General features: G+C 34.9%; 1 long non-coding RNA gene across 1 annotated transcript; it reads right to left on the bottom strand.

Moving 5' to 3' along the window:
- Positions 1 to 145: 145 nt before the first annotated feature.
- Positions 146 to 6,186, bottom strand: LOC120351679. Its single transcript, XR_005571466.1, has 3 exons — positions 4,172 to 6,186; positions 2,254 to 2,368; positions 146 to 1,366 (listed from the first exon to the last, which is right to left on the bottom strand). It is a non-coding gene; the product is annotated as an uncharacterized LOC120351679 (long non-coding RNA).
- Positions 6,187 to 6,984: the final 798 nt, after the last annotated feature.

The following is a 6,984-nucleotide window of genomic DNA, read 5'->3' on the forward strand; positions in this document are numbered from 1 at the left end:
TTATCGATTTGGAAGAAGATACATATGAGTTTCTAATCGCAAGCAGCAGCAAGTTGATAACTGAGCTGCATAATCTAAATACATATGATCGATGATTCAAGAAGCACATAGTAATGCTTCGTGCTAAAAAACTAAAAGTTAATTTCCAGCAAATCTGTGATACTTTCTTTTTGAGATATATTTTTGTTCTTATTTTTACTGTTTTTACTTGTTGCTCTATACATATTTGTATTCATTTATTGATTGATTTTTGTGTAATATATAGCCTCTATATAAATTTTTATGGTGTATCCTTTATTTGTTCCCCTACCTCCATGCATGACCAATCTCATTTCAATCTATCTAATTATCAGTATTGAAATATTAATAGGATTACCATCCAACTTAATTCTTCACCAAATAAGTTGGTTAAGACAGCAATATACAGCATTGATAGTCAAATCTTTCGAAATAATACGTTTCAGAGATTTATATAAATTATCCTATATCACTAAACACAACCAGAAGAGTCTCAAATTTATAGTATTGAGTTGTAGCAGTGCAAATTCTCGCATCTATACTTGCGGATGTGCTCCTGGGCGAGCCAGTAAGAATTTGGTATAATATATATTCTAAGAACCACAACAAGGGTTATATAATTTATTACTCATGCTCTATCGACTGCAGCCAAGCGGGGCAACCCATTATTGAAGAAAACAACGTGACACAATGGCACCCGAATGTGAGACTGGTGATGACACAATGTCGCATTGAGAACAGTGATCATAAAATCATTATTGAGAATAAATGAAGACTGTATATCGCTGATAATTATAGACAAGTCAATACAGATTGAGATTTGTTGTGAATGGATAATAGGCAGTAAGAATTTAATTGGAACCACAAGCAAGTCGAAAAACTATTTTTTGAGAATCAACAGCTTTAAGCAAAAAGGAAATTATTTTATAAAATTTTATTATTATTGGAAATTGTATTTTGAAGTTTTTCATGGGCCTAAACTGCTGAATTTTGTCTAGTCACTAATATTTTTAATATAAGCCAGTTTGAGAATGTTATAGGCTACAATAAATGAGCAATAAATAAATTTCAAATCAATGAATACCTGGCTTGTGATATCCATGATAGGAAAACTTTTTGAACATTTCATGTCTGTAAGTTCCATCTTGTGGTTCACACTAAAGGCCTTGTTAGCCAAACTTTCAATTTTTTAAAATTTTTGACACATTATCCTTTTAAAATGAGTCTCTCTTCATCCGCACAAAGTGAGGTAGCAGACACACTGCTGATGGCAGTAGTAGCGGTAGTCGAACTGAGGGGGGCATGATGGAGCCCATTGCCCAGATATCTCTAGTCACCGTCATGAATCCTGGGAACAGTGATAGATCATTAGAAATCTCTTAAGAATCAAGAAGGTGGATTATATTAGAGGGAATGCTCAAGTCATTTTCCAACAGCTTAGGAAATACAATGGCCAGAGTAGAGAAGGATATAAAGGCGGAAATGAAGGAAGTGCAGGAGTCATTGGGGGATATGTCCATAAGGATGGGTAGGGATATGAAAGGGGTCATACAAGCGGTAGAATGTGAGTTGGACGCTATTGACAGCAAGTCAGAAAGTTATAGGGAAGAATTAAAGGTAATGATAGATTTGAAAACTGAAAATCAGGAGAAAATTACAACAGGCATAGCAGAAAGAATAGATACCGTTACTTGTGAATTGAATGAAAGAATAGATAATTTAACAGTACAAAACACCACACAGTTTCAGGAAATAGCAACAAGCATTAAAGCTGATTGTCAAAAAGAAATTCAAGAGCAAGTGGTAATTGAAACACGGGACATGGCCTCGACAGTAAATAGGAACAATAGTCAACTTATTTCTATAAATCAATGACAGAATAGTAAATTCACACAAATAACTCATCTAAATACTGACATCAATCAAAACAAAGTACAACTTAATTCATTGGAGACAGCCATTGGAGAACAGCAATTATTTTTATCTAAATTAAATGTCAAAGTAGTAGATAATGAAACGGAAGCTACTGGTCATTGGAAACAGGCCCAAGAGAAGTTAGTACAACTCGAGAGTCAAGTACATCAATTTCCACATGAGAATGTAGAGCATCCCCATAGCAATGTTTGATTTATTGCACGGTTTCAATGGATTAGGCTGTTTTGATAATACAGACCGCTATCTTCAACCCAAACAATTTATAGATTGAATAAAATTGGTACAATCCCTAACACCCACCTCTTGGAATATGTGGCGACTCCGATTAACCAGTTTGTTGAGCAGTGAACCTCTGATGTTTTTCCAGACCCGTCATTACAAATTTTTGTCATTGGACGAGTTCATCACTGCTTTCCTGGAACAATATTGGAGTAAGAATAGACAAATGGATACACTAGCCAATATCATATCTTGTGAATTTAATACTAGGACAGACGACACATATATCAATTTTGTTACTACACTTAAATTGAAAAATGCTCAGTTGGATGAACCACTCAATGATCCTGCTTTAGCCAACATAATCTTGAAAAAACTACCCTTACGAGTCAGAACAGCATTGGCTACACAGCCAATAACTGGTTGCAAACATCTGATAAAATCATTTACATGGTATACAATCTGTGATGGCAATATCAAACCACCCGGTCAGATCAGTCATATACACAAAATCAACATAATTCAGATACTAATCAATATGCCAGGCAAGTTTATGAATCATTACCATATCATCATTCCTGAATGACACCTTGTTTTGAGCGTCGCAATGACCAGCATCAGAGTAATAACAGGAATAATGGAAATTTTTCAGAATTGTCCAACAAACCATTATTCACAACAGGCAGACTGAGAGAATTATTATGATGGCCATGGCCGTTTGAACACTAATACTGGATATACTCATAATAATTACAACAGAAACTATAAACCGCCTCCACAACAAATAAGTATAGATTATACCGTAGAACATGCAATAGGATTTAACCAACAAACAGAACAGAAACCAACACAAGATAACCCACCACCAAACACAGAGAAGACTACATCTAAACAATTATGGCTATATGATACCCCCAATACAACCCACATAAGCTCAGAAAAAATAGATAAAGAAAATAAAGATACCTCAGCCTCATATACCACCTTTGTGAACGATTTAACAGAAATATTATTAGAAGAACAGAAACCAATACAAGATAACCCACCAACAAAAACCGCTGCCCACCATGCACTTAAAACACCCGCGCATCAATGGACCCCACTGAGGCAGACCAAGGACCCCAAGATGGAGGACCGAGAGGATGGCACCAGGAAGGACCAAAGGAACCAGCATCACAAGGCCTGGAGACGGAAGCGACGAAGGAGGAACTGTGTGCGCCAATACAGTCCACATGCACGGTTCAAGCACCTGAGGAGGACACCGGACGACTGACACCAGGATGGAGGATGGGGGATTGACGGCACATATGTTTTAAGAAGGCTACTCAACGTTGTGACCGTGAAAATTGGGATAAATTAATGGAATAAGTCAGAAATAAATGATAGGCCTACATGCACTAGTGATTATAATTGTCTCAAGTATGAGAAAGTGAAAGTACCTGATTGTGTTGAGAGGTTATATTATTAAAGAGATGATAAATGTTTTGATATACTGTGTAATTTTTGCTATGGCTGTGATATTAATAAAAGACTGTGTTGTGGATATGATGAAAAATATTGTATTGTTATTATTGAAAGAATCTACTATTGATAATTGGAAAAGTAATATCATAAAAGTGTTTATTGTTGTGAGCATAATGATTTCTAATGGAACAAAATCGAGAATATTAAATGAAAATGAGAGGAAAGATGAATTAAGACTACAGGATGAATGGGAAAAGAACAGATTAAAAGGAATTACCATTAAATAAGCAAGGAATTGTTCAAAATGATACACCAGATACTGGGGCTTTAAATTCATGAAGGTGAATTATCAATAATAGGACAGCCTCACCCATGGATAGCAGATAACCTAACGGCCTACATCAATATCAACAAGCAGAAACACAAGAAGAAACCAAAAAACTACAACAATCTTTACAAGTCATATTACAGAATTTGAAGCAAATTTGATAAGAAGACAAATAAAGACAATATTATCAACCAAATACTGACCTACCTGAATAAATTTAGTATTGAATCTTTACCTCCTGTCACCAAATTTGATTTTTAATTCACTCAAATCAATAGAGGCCTGTAACAAACCAGAGAACAATTTTTAATTATGTGTTTTCTCTCTAAGCATCATTTAAAATAGGCCACAAGATAGGATATGTAGAATGAAATAAGATAATTACCTTTAAACATGAAAATTACAGGAGTTAGGTTAATTGGAACCGAGTTGATAGCAAATTGTGACATAAGAGATATGAATCTAGGAATTAGATAGCCAATGCCATCCAAATCAAGTATGTGGCCCTATCAAACATATGTTTGTGAAAAGAAGTTGTTCCCAAAACTATTTATGTTATTTATTGTATCAGTTAATGTTATATATATATTTATTCAGATATTTTATATTATTATCATTGTTATTAAAACATTGTTACCATATGAAGCCAAAAACCAAGAATAGCGAAAGAAAAATTGTACCTATATCTAGAGAATATTATTAAAATAAGAGACCTAAAAATTGTAAATGAAGTATGAGCCCAAAATTGTTACTCGGAAGTATTTTTAGAAGAGATTTATTGTATAAGAATCGAAATGTTTTGTTGAGTGGAAAGTAAGTTGGTATCACTGTCGAGTAGCAGATTTGAAAATGTTGTATTATGGTTAGAGAAGGGAGAAATGGGTTTGTTGGATTTGTTATTGTCTTGATTGAGATTTAGGGGGGTGTATGCAGAAAAAGTCTGTGAGTTATTATGGAGTTTTGAATGTGTTTTTGGTGAATATTTCCAGGTTATGTTGATGTGTTAAAGGAAGAATTTGTATTAAAAACATTATTGATTCTCAAAATATTTTGAATTCAAATTCAGGGACGTTATGTAATAAATTAATTTGGATAAGCAAGCAAAATCACTAAATGAAAAAATTTTATGGGTCTTGAGCGAACAGCTGCTCTATCATCGCCGGGTGCAATAGCAACAAATGAAAGATTAGATAATAATGGTATAGTGTCTTTTGAGAACCTAAATTCTCAGACAACTATAATTGAGTTTGGAAATCATGTGAGACCCCGATGGTGGAGAGGTTAGTGGAATTTCTAGTACTATTCCAGTGGTGAGGAATCCGAAATAAAAATCATTTGACGATTGATTGCCTCTATATTGAATATTCAAATTCAAACAACACTTTACAATAAATACTTTCTTCAATTAAAGATTATCTTTGTCTTTAAGAGACCAAAATTTAAGGGACACATTGAATTCTGATGGGGAGAGATCAAGTACTACTCATCTTGTAGTTGTCATCGCGATGTCCGGAGTCCCTGGCGGAGATGGATGAAGGGTGAAGATGATTGGTCGTCCTCCAGGAATGTTCAGGCGTCGCGGCGACAGATCCAAAAGGGAGTTAGTCTTGTTCTCTCCTCATCAGCGTTCAATGACGTACGATTCCATCCATGATTGGAAAAAGTCGCCAGCCCTTTTACAATGGAAATTCTCGGCCCGATACAGAAACTTGATGACAAATTTACAACAGAATTAGAAACATAATAATTTCCAATATCTAATAGGATTGTATTCAATTGATGATCTAGGTAGATCATCAAATAAATACAATTCACCGCTTCCTATGTGGAAATAATATTATTAACATACATAAATCAAACACTTTCACTTCAAAAATAATAAATTATATTCAATGACAATAATAAAAATACTCACCCAAAAGGGGTATTGAAGATTCGAAGTATAGAGGGAATCAATCATCAATTATCTCAAGCTATCCCATTATTACAGTTTTCTATAAGGGGGACTTTACTTCTAAATTACAATTACATAATATGTCCAATTTACTTGGACAATCAATTGAATTCTCCTGGAGAGAATGAGAATGTACCCCCAAACGAAAACATTACTGGAAATTGAAAGAAAATTTCAAGAAACAGTTAACACTATGACAGCTGGGATTAAAATGATCGCTCTCCTAGTTTTCAGAGGCATCCAGACTGATCAGTTTTACCATAATTACTTTGAAATATTTACCCGATCACCTGTGAATTTCTCTTCGCCCACTCTCTTTCTCCTCAGTAAATAAGGAAGGTGATACGTTCAAGCAAGAAGGAAACGAGGAGAGAAAAGTTATTTCCCTTTTGCAAGTTTAGAATTATGGGATTGACTCAGCATACTTCTGGCGTCTAAATCTGTCGTGAGAATAGATAATTCCAAGTGGGATCGTGGGAATCAAGGACTTTAATAGATGCTGGTCATGATTATAACGATTTTAGAAATGCTGGCTAAGTTGCCAATGAACAAGAATAAATTTACTATCTTTATGGGAACTGAAAACTACTAGCTTAAGATATAATGAATTCCATTTAATAACTCAAAATTTTGGTACAGATTCTCCCCCCGTTAAAGGAAAGTTGGACACCAATGAAAAAAACTACCAAAATTTTGAATAGGTGAGCGCGCCAATTGAAAGGGTGTGGGGAGAATCCACAGCGTTCAGAGTCAGTCGAAACGAAGAAAAGCGCGGGCCCAGTGCGATCTAGCATTGTTGACTGGTTTTCCGAGCAAACACTTACTACTACCGTACTACAAATCATGAAGGTTGTGAGAGAGAGTGTGCGAGAGTAACTTACGTCGAATGCAGTCAGAGAAAATAGGATTGACTCTGTCTGGATCCTATTCTCTCTGAATGGAGCTAGCTGTTCGAAGTCAACATTACACAAATTACTCATTTAACGATATCATATTATCAACAAAATTATCATGAAACCTTACTAGAACAATGAACTACTCTGAGAATTATCGATATATTAAGCTT

Source organism: Nilaparvata lugens, chromosome 5 (genome assembly GCF_014356525.2).
Source record: "Nilaparvata lugens isolate BPH chromosome 5, ASM1435652v1, whole genome shotgun sequence".
In the NCBI taxonomy this organism is placed as follows: Eukaryota; Metazoa; Arthropoda; class Insecta; order Hemiptera; family Delphacidae; genus Nilaparvata; species Nilaparvata lugens.